This window comes from Onychomys torridus, chromosome 1 (assembly GCF_903995425.1).
Source record: "Onychomys torridus chromosome 1, mOncTor1.1, whole genome shotgun sequence".
NCBI lineage: Eukaryota > Metazoa > Chordata > Mammalia > Rodentia > Cricetidae > Onychomys > Onychomys torridus.
This window is the reverse complement of record NC_050443.1, coordinates 45,534,137-45,546,511: the sequence shown is the minus strand read 5'-3', so window position 1 is coordinate 45,546,511 and position 12,375 is coordinate 45,534,137.

The window sequence follows — 12,375 nt, the reverse complement described above, 5'->3', positions numbered from 1 at the left end:
GCAGGAGTATCCAGGAGTTTGCCTCTGGTTACATAGCTGGAAGGAGTTGCCAGTGCAGCCAGGTGTCTTGATGCTGAGTCTACTGTTTCTGCCCGGTCTGCGTGGCTGTGGTGATGTTGATCAATCTGTAGATGAAAACTGGGAGAGCTAGAGAGGTGACATTACAATAGCTATAAATCTGCAGTGGGCAGACAGTGTGTTAGCATCTAAAAGGCTGCAGAGGTGGCAGAGGAAGAGCTGAAGGGGGTGTTCACAGCCCCTGGTTTCCTTTCATCACATAAAGGGTTTCCTTGTCAAGTACCATCTTCGAGATGATATGCAACCACTTTTTCATGAGGAATGAAGGCACATGGAGGCAGGTTCCAGGAGAACAGCACATATATCTTTGTTTAGTGATGTCGGACACAAAATTGAGTTGTTTAAGAACATGTTTTCAAACACAAGCACAAAAGTCATCATACAGGAAGGTCATGTTAAACAAGCCAGGAATAATAAACACTGGGCAAACACGTTTGGAGAGGAGATTTAATAAGCTTTTTAATCATACGATTTCTGTTCTTAAGTATACTTATGTGCTATATTACACACAATATGTTACACATATATGTTGAAACCAACTTTGAATCCTTGAAATAAAAGCAAGATGGTTCTGGATTAGAATCTCCATCATGAACTCATGAATTCCTTTGTATTTTATTGAGAATTTCTGTGCCTATGTTTTTCAGGGGAACTAGTTCATATCCTTATTTTTGTTTTGGTTGTGTCATTATTTAGTCCTAGTTCTAGGGTGATACAGGGTTTGTAGAATTAATCTGGCAGTGTTTTTTCTTATTATTTTGTAGAGCAGGTTAAGGAGTACTGATGTGAGGTCTCCCTTAAATGTTGGAGAGAGAAATATGTCTAGTTCTGGGCTTCAATTTCTATCTTTACTTTTTTTTTTTTTCAGATGTGTTTTATGTGTCTGAGGAGACCAAAGATGAGTGTCACATATCTTTCTCACTCACCCACTCTCCATCTTATTGATAAATTAATTAATTAATTTGTTGTCTATTTTGGAGAGTGTACCCGCACCCCAACCCCACACCATACTGGAATGTCAGTGGCGCAATGCTGTACCTGGTTTTATATGTGTTGGGGATCTGAACTCTTGCAAGCTCCTTACCAACTGATCCGTCTCCCTGTTGTGTGGAGGAGACCTCATTGGTGCCTCAACCTTGTTGCTTCTTGTGGACCTGCTTAAATGTTTTCTATCTTCTTGACAAGACTTCAGGTCAGATCTGTCTAGGAATTTATTCAATACTTCTATATTTTCCAGCTTAAAACATGTAAGTTTTTAAAGTATTTGCTAATCAACTTTTAGTTTTCACTGGGATCTGTTAGGAAAGCCTTATTTAGTTCTGATTTTTATTAATTTTGGTCTTTGTTTTGAGTAGTTTGCCTAAGAGTTTGTCACTTTTTTTTTTTCCAAAGAACCACCTTGCCATCTGATTGATTCTATATATTGTTATTTGGGTTTCCACTTCATTAATATCTGCCCTAAAAATTATTACTTCTTTCTAATGACTGATGTTTGGCACCTTCTTGTTTTTCCAAGACTTCAACATGCATCATTTGGTTATTGAAGATGTCTTTGCTTCTTTAATGTAAGCACTCATAACCATTGACTTTCTTCTTAGAACCATCTTACCTGTATTCCAGAGGTTCTGACAAGTTGTGTTCTCGTTTGCATTTGATTCAATGAATTTTAAAATTTCCTCCCCAATTTCTTAACTAACTCGCTGGTCATTCAAGTGTGTATTGCTCAGACTCCAGTACTTGTGCAGTTTCTATGGTTGCTGTTAATTTCTAGTATTATTCCACTACAATGCTATCAGATAAAAAAAAAGTTATCTTGACTCTTTTGCAGTTGTTCAGACTTTCTTAGTGGTCTAGAACAGTGGTTCTCAACCTTCCTAATGCTGCCCCTTTTAATGGAGTTCCTCATGTGCTGATGACCCCAATCATAAAATTATTTTTGTTGCTGCTTCATAACTATAATTTTTCTACTGTTATGAGTCATAATGTAAATATCTGACATGCAGGATATCTGAACCCCTGTGAAAGGGTCGTTTGACCCCCAGGGTGAGAACTGCTGGCCTGGATGGAATGTGGTCAGTTTTAGAGAAGGTGTTATGGCTGCTAAGAAGAAAGCATATTGTGTTTCTGTTGGGTAGAATAGTCAATGTTCCTAACCTCTATTAAGTCTTTTTGATCTATGGTGTAGTTTAACTGAGGTTTCTTTGTTGAGTTTTAGTTTAGATAACCATCTAGAGATGAGGGTCAGACACTAAAATAACTCATTCTTACTACAAGATCTATCTGACTTTTCATGTCCACTTTTGCTGCTCTACAAATTGGAAGTCCCAACGCTATAGTCACAGTTGTTGTGACTTCTTTTAAAAATTATATCACACACACACACACACACACACACACACACACACACACACACATACTGTACTGTGTACTACAGGAGCTTCCAGGCTATTTTCCCCCTTTCTACCTCCCATCTTGCTGCAGAAGTGCTAGGATTACAGAACATCTGTAATCCCAGCATTCCCATGGTGAGATAGGAGGCAAAGTCATGATAATTGACAGGAAGTTCATAGGCCTTTTAGCCTGAAGTAGGCAGCACAGAAACAAGAGACCCCATCTCAGAAGAAGCAAGGTGGGAGGAAAGAAGTGACCCCAGAAAGTCATCCTCTGACCTCTACGCTCATGACACGCCCCATCTCCTCACACACCATGAAATGCTGGGATTACAGGTGTTCACCATTGATTCTAGCTTTATGTGGATTTTGGGATTCAACTCAGGTCATTTCGTTGCAGAGCAAAGACTTTCATATGGTGAGCCACCTCCCTTGTATATCATGCACACACACACGTGTGTGTGTGTGTGTGTGTGTGTGTGTGTGTGTGTGTGTGTGTTCATATGCATGTGCAGTTGCATGAGGCTGTGTGTGCATAGGCCAGAAATTGATGTTGTATGTCTTCTCCAACCACTCTCCACTTTATTTTTGAGACAGTCTTTAGTTGAGTTTGTACTGCATCAGTTTGGCTAGACTGGCTGGACAGTGAGTTGTAGGAATCTGTCTGTCTTCTCCTTCCCCACTTCCCAGTGCTGGGGTTACAGATATGCATGGCTGTGCCCAGCTTTTTCTATGTGTGCTGGGGATCTGATCTCAGCTCCTCATGTGACAGCCTTTTCTCTTCCCTACCTCCTTTTGTATCTTTCCCACCTCTCTATCCACCCAACTTTATGGTGTTGCTTCTCTATTTCTAAAAAACAGAAAAACACCAAAGCAAACAAACAAATAAAAAACCAGGAAAAATAGCACCCCCCCAATCCCAATCAAAACAAACTAAAAAAGAAAAAGATAACAAATAAGACAAAAAATACTAAAACAAAGCAAAACAAAAAACCCCACAGAGTCCCTTTTGTGTTGGCCAACTACTCCTGGGCATGGAGACCATCCCGCAGTGGGGTTGATATACCTAGTGACACTCCATTGGAGAAAACTGATTTTCCCTTCCCAGCAGCTACCAATTGCAGATGGTTTCTTGGTTTGGGGTGGGACTATGTCAACTTCCCCTTCTCATTGTGAGAATTTTTTTTTTATGTTTGAACCAGTGGAGGTTTTGCATGCGCTGAGTCAGTCTCTGTGTGTATCCATTGTGTTGTGTCTGGGAGACACAGTTTCCTTGGAGTCATCCACACTGCTGGCTCTTACAGTCCTTCTACCTCCTCTCCCACAGAGGTCTCTGAGCCTTGAGGGAAGGGGTTTGATGAAAGCATCCTGGTTAGGGCTGAGTGCTTCAGAGTATCCCACTCTCTGCTCTTCATTCCGCTGTCAATCTCTTTGTTAATTGCCATTGGCTGTAAGAAGAGGCTTCTCCCATGTAAGCTGAGCTGACCTATGGGCAGAGGAGAAGGTCATCAGGGTCATTTCATCCCTTTGTTCCTTTAGCAGAACAGTAGTAGTAGGTTTTCCCCGGGCACAGGACCTCTCTAGTCTCTGGTTCTCGGCCACCTTAGCAGTGTTAGGTATGGGTTCACCCTCATGGAGCGAGCCTCAAATCCAACCCAAAGTGGCCATTTCTTCCCATACCGTTTGCTTCTGTGGCACCACTATGTCTTGCAGGCAGGTCACTGTAGGTTATAGGGTTTGTAGCTGGGTGATATTGATGATACTGTTCTCCTCTGGTGGTGTGTAGAGTAACTTCCAGAATCACGAATGCTAGGCAGTAGAGGTAAAGGTTCCAGTTGTGTAGTTAGAGTTTTCCTGCCTGGCCCACAGTCAGGACAAATCTCTCTCAACCGCCAGACCCATAGACACACTCAGAACCAACCAAGTAAACACACAGAGACTTACATTGTTTACAAACTGTATGGCCATGGCAGGCTTCTTCTTATCTACTTTTTCTATCTTAAATTAATCCATTTCTATTAATCTATACCTTGCCACGTGGCTCATGGCTTACCAGTACCTTATGTCTTTTTTGTCATAGCGGTGGCTGGCAGTGTCTCTCCCCAGCCTTCTACTTCCCAGAATTCTCTTCTCTCTTGTCCCACCTATACTTCCTGCCTGGCCACTGGCCAATCATCACTTTATTTATACAGAGCAATATCCACAGCACTTCCCCTTTTCCTTTTTTTTAAAAAGGAAGGTTTTAACTTTTACATAGTAAAATTATATATAACAAAACAATTATCAAGCAAGAATTACAATTATAATATTAAAGAAGATATCCTATCTATCTTATATTTGTGAGTCTAAGCTTTTATATCTAACTTATCTTTTATCATAACTGAGGATATTATAACTATCTAGTCTTCAACCACATCAAAGACCTCAGAAGGATATAATATTACCTGAGAACCGGGAGAAGGATGAAAGCAACTTTTGGGAGTCTTATAGGGCAGACAGAGACAGCTGGCAGCCTGATCAGCCACCTAACGTTCCTTTGTAAAGTTGGGGCATTTGTCTTCAGCCCACAGGGCTAGAGTCTCTCAGTCACTTTTTTCAGTGTCCTGTAGAATGTCTGGCAGTTTCCTCTGTGAAGCAGGAACCTGAAGGACCATTTTGTCAAGCAAAGTTCAGTGGTCACCTTTCTATGGGTCCTGTATGTCCAATTAATCAAGCAGTCCAGGCAAAAACAGTTTCTTGCCCAAATGGCTATTTTTGCCAAGGTGAAGATAAACTCCATATGAAGTGTCTTTGATGCCCATCCTCCTCTCTGAAATAAATTGGTGCTGCCAGGAGCAGACATGTCTCATTATCCAGAAAGTCTAAATTTTAAAAATATTTTAAATGCCATGTTCTTTAGACCTTTGAAGTGTTTGAAGATTCCATGTCTATCTGAAATATATCTATGTATTCCTAGAAAACTTAACATGACTATAAGTTTGACTATCATAGAAGACTTATTGATCTGTATTTCTTAATTATCCATTACAATCTAAATTAGTTGTATAAACTTAATACCTCAAACAAGAGTAGAAATATATATATATACAGTATAACAAAATTAACTTTAATTTTGTATCAATGGACTAAGATCTATACCAATGTAAAACATTTTAAACAAGTTATTGTTCTTTAAAAGTAAGTTCATTAATCTACTCTTCCATCCTATTATATCTATATCATATGTACTTTTTTTTTCTTTAGAAAGAGATCACATTTATAATAAACCTGATTTAAATAAAAATATTGTTTTTTCTTTGTCCCCCATCACAGTTGGGCACCAGTTTGACTTCTTTATGTTCCATACCATAAGTAAATGGTGTCTTAAGTAATAGGGCCTTACAATCAGGTTATGGAGAGTCACCAATAAATAGTCTTGGCGATAGCCTGTGATGTTTGGGGTAGGCTCTATGAGACCCTTTTGGCCAATCACTCAACAAGATATGACTTATTCCTGGCTTTGGAGGTTTTACTTGGTGATGTAAAATGTCTATGTAGGGCATTGTGTCATTCATTCTGTGACAACTCCATTTAAATCCCTTTCATATATGTATGTATTTTTAGGAAGCTTCTACATATGGCTGTTCAAAGCCTTTAGTGTTAGTTGTCCCTCACACCCCCTCCTTCACTCTGCCCTCCATCTTCCTGCCATTTAACCATCCTATTCCAGTCCCCCTTTACCTCTTTAGAACACTGTATTCCCCATTACTCCGAAGAGCCATCCCCTCATTTCCTACCTAATCTATATGATTATTTGGATTGAAACATAGACATCTAAATCTTTTTTTATTTAGAAATATTCATTTCACATACCACTCACAGATTCCCCCTCACATATCTAAATCTTAAAAGCTAACATCTACACGTAAGAGAAAACATGTAGTATTGGTTTCATTGAGTCTGGGTTACCTCACTCAGGATGACTTTTTTCTGGCTCTATCCATTTACCTGCACATTTCATTTTTCTTAACAGATGAAAACTATTCCATTGAGTGCATATAACACACTTTCATTACCCATTTATCAGGTGATGGACCTCTAGGCTGTTTCCATGTTCTGACTATTTTGAATAGAGCAGCAATGAACAAGGAAGGGCCAGTATCTGCAGTAAGATGTAGAGTCTTTGGGTATATGCCCAAGAGTGGTGTAGCTGGATTTTGTAGTAGGTGAATTTTCAGCTCTTTGAGAAATCCCCACACTTATTTCCATGTGTCTGTACCAATTTGCACTCTTACTAGCAATGAGTAAGTGTTCCTCTTTCCCCGAATCCTCACCAGCATGTGCTGTTATTTGTTTTATTATCTTGGCCATTCTGACTGATATAAAATGAATTTCAAAGTAGTTTTAATTTGCACTTCCCTGATGATTAAGAATGCTGAACATTTCTTTGTTTCTCAGGGTTGTGTGTGAGTGTGTGTGTGTGTGTGTGTGTGTGTGTGTGTGTATGTGTGTGTGTGTCATTCTCTGCTTAGTTCTGTGCCCTATTTTTTCGATTTATCCTGATCACAGTTTCTTCTCCCTCCACTCCTCTCAGATCCACTCTGCCTCTGTTTCCCTTCAGAAAAGAGCAGGCCTCCCAGGGATAGCCACTGAACATGGCCTAACAAGTTACAGTAAGACAAGGCCTATCAAGGCCAGAGGAGGCAATCCAGGAGGAAAAGGGTCCCAAGTTTATTAACTGAGGTATTTATTTTCTTGTTTAGGGTTCTTTTAAAACTAATTAATTAATTATTTTTGAGACAAGGTATCTCTGTGTAACAGCCCTGGATGTCCTGGGCCTAACTCTGTAGACCAGGCTAGCTTTGAACTTACAGAGTTCTGTCAGTCTCTGCCTCCCTAGTGCTGGGATTAAAGGTGTGCATCACCACCGCCTGGCTCCATTTTATTCTTCAATTTCTTAAAGATTTTATTATACAAGTCTTTCACTTGTATGATTAGAAGGTTTTTGTTTGTTGTTCATTTGTTTTAGGCTATTGTGAAAGGATTGTTTCAATGATTTTTCTCCCTCAGTCCCTTTGTCCTTTGTATATAGGAAAGCTACTGATTTTTGTGTATTAATTTTGTATACTGTTACTTTGCTGAAAGTGTTTATCAGTTGTAGAAGTCTCCTGGTGGAGTTTTTGGGTCTTTTATGTATGATATGATAGTATCATCTACAAATAAGGACACTTTGGCTCCTTCCTTCTCTGTTTGTATCCCTTTGATCTCCTCCAGTTGTCTTATTGCTCTAAGATTTCAATTACTGTATTGAATAAATAGGGAGAGAGCAGACATCCTTGTGCTCCTGATTTTAGTGAAAATACTTGTGACTTTCTTTCTGTTTAGGATGATGTTAGGTGTGGGCTCACTGTAAACTGCCATTATCATGTTGAGGTATGTCCTCTGCATCCTTGGTCTCTCCAGAAATTTTGTTATGGATGGATGTTGGATTTTTTCCAGTGTCTTCTCTGCATCTAGTGAGATGATCATGTGATTATTGTCTTTCAGTCTGTATAATGTGGTGGATTGCATTTATCAATTTATGTATGTTGAATCATCCCTTCATCTCTGATATGAAGCCAACTTGTTCATAGAGGATATTTTTTAAAGTGTTCTTGAATTTGGTTTGCAAGTATTTTAATGAGTTTTTAAATCTGTATTCATAAGGGATATTATATTAGTTCATAATTTTCTTTTATTGTTTACTCATTGTGTTGATTTGGTATTGGGGTAATAGTGGCTTTGTAAAATGAAGTAGAAATTTTCCTTTAGTTTCTCTTTTGCAGAGTAATTTGAGGAGTGAGTATTGGTGTTAGCTCTTCTTTGAAAGACTAGTATACTTCTGGTCAGAATCCATCTGGCCCTGAGCTTTTATTGATTGGGATAGTTTTAATTACTGTTTCTATTTCACTAGGGCTTTTGGGCCTGTTTAAATAGTATATTTCATCTTGACTTAAATTTGGTTGGATATATCAAGAAATTTCATCTGTTTTTTTAGACTTTCCATTTTGGTGGGTTACAAATTTTTAAAATATGTCCTCATGACTTTCTGAATTCCTTCTTGTCTGTTGTAATTCCCTTTCCCCATCCTTAGTTGTATGAATTTGGATCCTCTCTCTGTCCTTTGCTTAATTTGGCTAAAGATTGTCAATTTTATCGATTTTTCTTAAAGAAACAACTTTTCATATTTTTGATTCTTTGGGTTGTTTGTTTGTTTGTATTTCATTGATTTCCACCCTGAGTTTGATTTTTTTCTCCTCTACTCTTTTTGGGTATTATTTCTTATTGATTTTCCAAGCTTTCAAGTGTGTCATTAAATTATTAGTGTGAGACTTCTCCAGGATTTTTGTTTTTGTTTTTGTTTTTGTTTTTTCTTAACATAGGCATTTAGTGCTATGAACTTTCCTCTTGGGACTGACTTCATTGTGTCCAAAGGTTTGGGTTATGCTGTGTTTTTATTTTCATTCATTCTAAAAAGCTTCTAATTCCCTTCCTGATTTCTGTCTCAATCCAATTTTCATTCAGCTTCCACGAATTTGTATATTTTCTGAAATTTTGTTAATATCCAGCTTTAATTCATGGTGGTCAGATAGGCTTCAGGATTTTATCTCAACTTTTAAAAATATTTGCCTATTCTTGCTTTGTGTACTAATATGTGATCAGTTTTGTACAAACTTCTATGGGCTGCTGAGACGAAGTATATTCTTTAGTGTTGGAGTAGAATATTCTGTAGATGTCTGGTAGGTCCACTTTATGTATGATATTTAACTCCAGAATTTCTCTGTTTTGAATTTCTGAATGTCTTAGTCAGTGTTCCATTGCTATGAAGAGACACCATGACCTAGGCAGGTATTATAAGAGATAGCATTCAATTGGAGGCTTGGTATAGTTTCAGATGTTTAGACCATTATCATCATGGTAGGGAATATGGAAGCATACAGGCAGGCTGGAACAGTACCTGAGAGCTACATCCTCCTTATCTGTAGGCAGAGATAGTGACTCTGAATTTGGCATGGGTTTCTGAAACCTCAAAGCCCACCCGAAGTGACACACTTCCTCCAACAAGGCCACACTTCCTAATCCTCCTATTCCTTTCAAATAGTGCCACTCCCTAGTAACTAAGATTTCAAATATTTGAGCCTAAAGGAGGGATTTTTAATTGAAGTTAACACACAGATAACCCGCTTTGTGGTGAGAGTGGGGTATTGAAGTCAGCCACTGTTACTGTGTGAGGGCTGATGTGTGATTTCAGCTGTTGTAGTGTTCCTTTTATGAACTTGGATGCTGATGTGATTGGTGCATAAATGTCTAGAATTCAACTATCCTCTTGGATTTTTTCCTTCAATAAGTATGTAGTGTCCTTACCTGTCTCTTCTGATTAATTTTGGTTTTAAGCCTTTCTCATATATGAAAATAGCTATGTATGCTTGCTTCTTGGTTCAATTTGCTTGGAATATCCTTCTCCATCTTTCTATGATAAGATGATTAGCTATCCTTAGTGGTAAGGTGCCATTCTTGGATGCAGCAGAAAGATTGATCCTGTTTTCTAATATAATCTGTTAACCTATATGTTTTTATTGGGAAATTGAGACCATTAATACTGGAATTTATTAATGAGATTATTTATTACTTTTGTCATCTTTGGTGTAATAAAACTTCTCTTCAGACTGAAGTTTTCCTTCTAATGCCTTCTGTAGAGCTGGATTGATGGACATAAATTGCTTAAACTTATTTTTAATCCTGATTTTTTTTCTTTCTCTGTTGATTGTGATGGATAGTTTTGCTGGGTAGAGTAGTCTGGGCTGGCACCTGTTGTCCCTCAGAGCATGAGAAACAAATGCCCAGGCCTTTCTGGCTTTCAGAGTCTCCATTGAAAACTCAAGAGTTATTCTAATATGTGATTTGGTCTTTTTTCTCTTAGCTTTGTTTGTTTGCTTTTTAAAGACAGAGTTTCTCTGTGTAGCTCTGGTTAACAGCTCTAGCTTCCCTGTAAGTTCCTTTGTAGACCAGGCTGGCCTCGAACTCATAGAGATCCACCTACCTCTGCCTCCCGAGTGCTGAGATTAAAGGCATGCGCCATCAGGCCCACCTTCTCTTGCAACTTTTAGTATTCTTTCTGTGTTTGTATATTTTATGGTTTGATTATTATGTGTTGTGGGGCGTTTCCTTTCTGATCCTGTCATGTCCTATATGCCTCTTGGGCCTTGATAAGCACTTTTTTCTTTAGATTGAGCAAATTTGCTTCTATGATTTTGTTGAATAACCCTTTCTTTGCCTTTGGCCTGTGTTCCTCCTCACCCTTCTCTGTACCTATTATTCATAGGTTGCTCTTTTCATATTGTCCCATATTTCCTGGGTGTTTTGTGCCTGGATATTTTTAGATTCAACATTTTTTTTGATTGAACTTATTTATTTCTTCTAACTGGTTTTCAACACCTGAAATTTTCTCTTTCATGTCTTTTTAATCTGTTCATGATACTTACTTCTGAGGTTTTAGTTTTACAACCTGAGGTTTTTTTTGTTTTTTTTTTTTAAATTTCAGTTTGGGTTTTCTTTAGTGATTCCGTTTCTTTGTTAAATCACACTTTGATGTTTTGAGTTGCCTTCACTATTCCACTAAACTTTTTGGTGTTTTCATTAAAGCATTTATTCATATCCCTTTAAGTCTTCAAATATATTTACAATTGCTACTTTCAAGCCACTGTCTTATGCTTTATTTCCTGGCCCTGATCATTCATGTTTGTGTTTTTTTGTGCTGGGATCTAGGCACATGGAGTGATGATGTTTGAGTTGTTTCCCCAGGTAGCTATCTGGTTGTATCTTTGTTGGGTGACTTTTTTCTCCTGTGTTTTCTATTGCCCAGTTTGAGCCCTAGCCATGTATGGTGGCTACGGCATTCCTGAGCCCAACTAAGTGTGGTGGGTGTAGGGTCCTTGGGAGAGCATTCTGAGGGTAGGCGGAGAGTAAAAATGAAATGGAGATGGGGTGGAAGGAAAGGAGGAAAGAAGCCGTGGGGAAGAACTGGAAGAACCCTGTGTTTGCACAAAGGCAGAGTCCCAAGGGGATGGAGCTGGGATGGTAGGATGAGTTCAATCATGCGGGACCAAGGGTAAATCTGAAGAGCTAGCTGGCTGAATTATTGCTTGTCTTTTTCTTTCTCCCTATTAATATCTGCGTTTTGCTAGTTTTCTGTGTTGTGCATGATAGATTCCTTCCCATTTCTTCTGTGTTCAGCTGTTTTTTCCACGAAATTTATTTTTTCCTAGTCTCTCTTGATTGAGACTGTCTTTCATATCTGTGTATAACACTCTGTTTTAGTTCAGAATGTTATACACAGATATGAAAAATACTTTTTTTATACATTAATTTCAAAAGACAGTCTTTCTTGGCCTTTCTGAATATAGAAATCTTCGTTAGCAGTTATTTATTTACAGGGCTTGCAAATCTGTTCTTCCTGGCTTTGGGGGTCTCTGAGGCTACTAGGATGTGTTTGTGGGTGAGCTGGCCTCTTCATCTTATACCTGCTAATACTTTTTTTTTTTTTGTGGTTTTTCAAGACAAGGTTTCTCTGTGTAGCTCTGGAGCCTGTCCTGGAACTCGCTTTGTAGACCAGGCTGGCCTCGAACTCAGAGATCTACCTGCCTCTGCCTTCTGATTGCTGGGATTAAAGGAGTGTGCCACCACTGCCCAGCCTGTTAACATTTTTTAGTTTGTATTTTTGACATTATGACAGTGATACATCATCTGGATGGTCACCTGTGGTTACACCACTTTGCAATTCTCCATACCTTAAATTTCTTAAAAAAATCAACATGGCATTTCCTTTATTTATTGTATAAGTTTGGCAAACAGCACAAAAATCCAGCAACATTTTAAACATGTAAAAAAT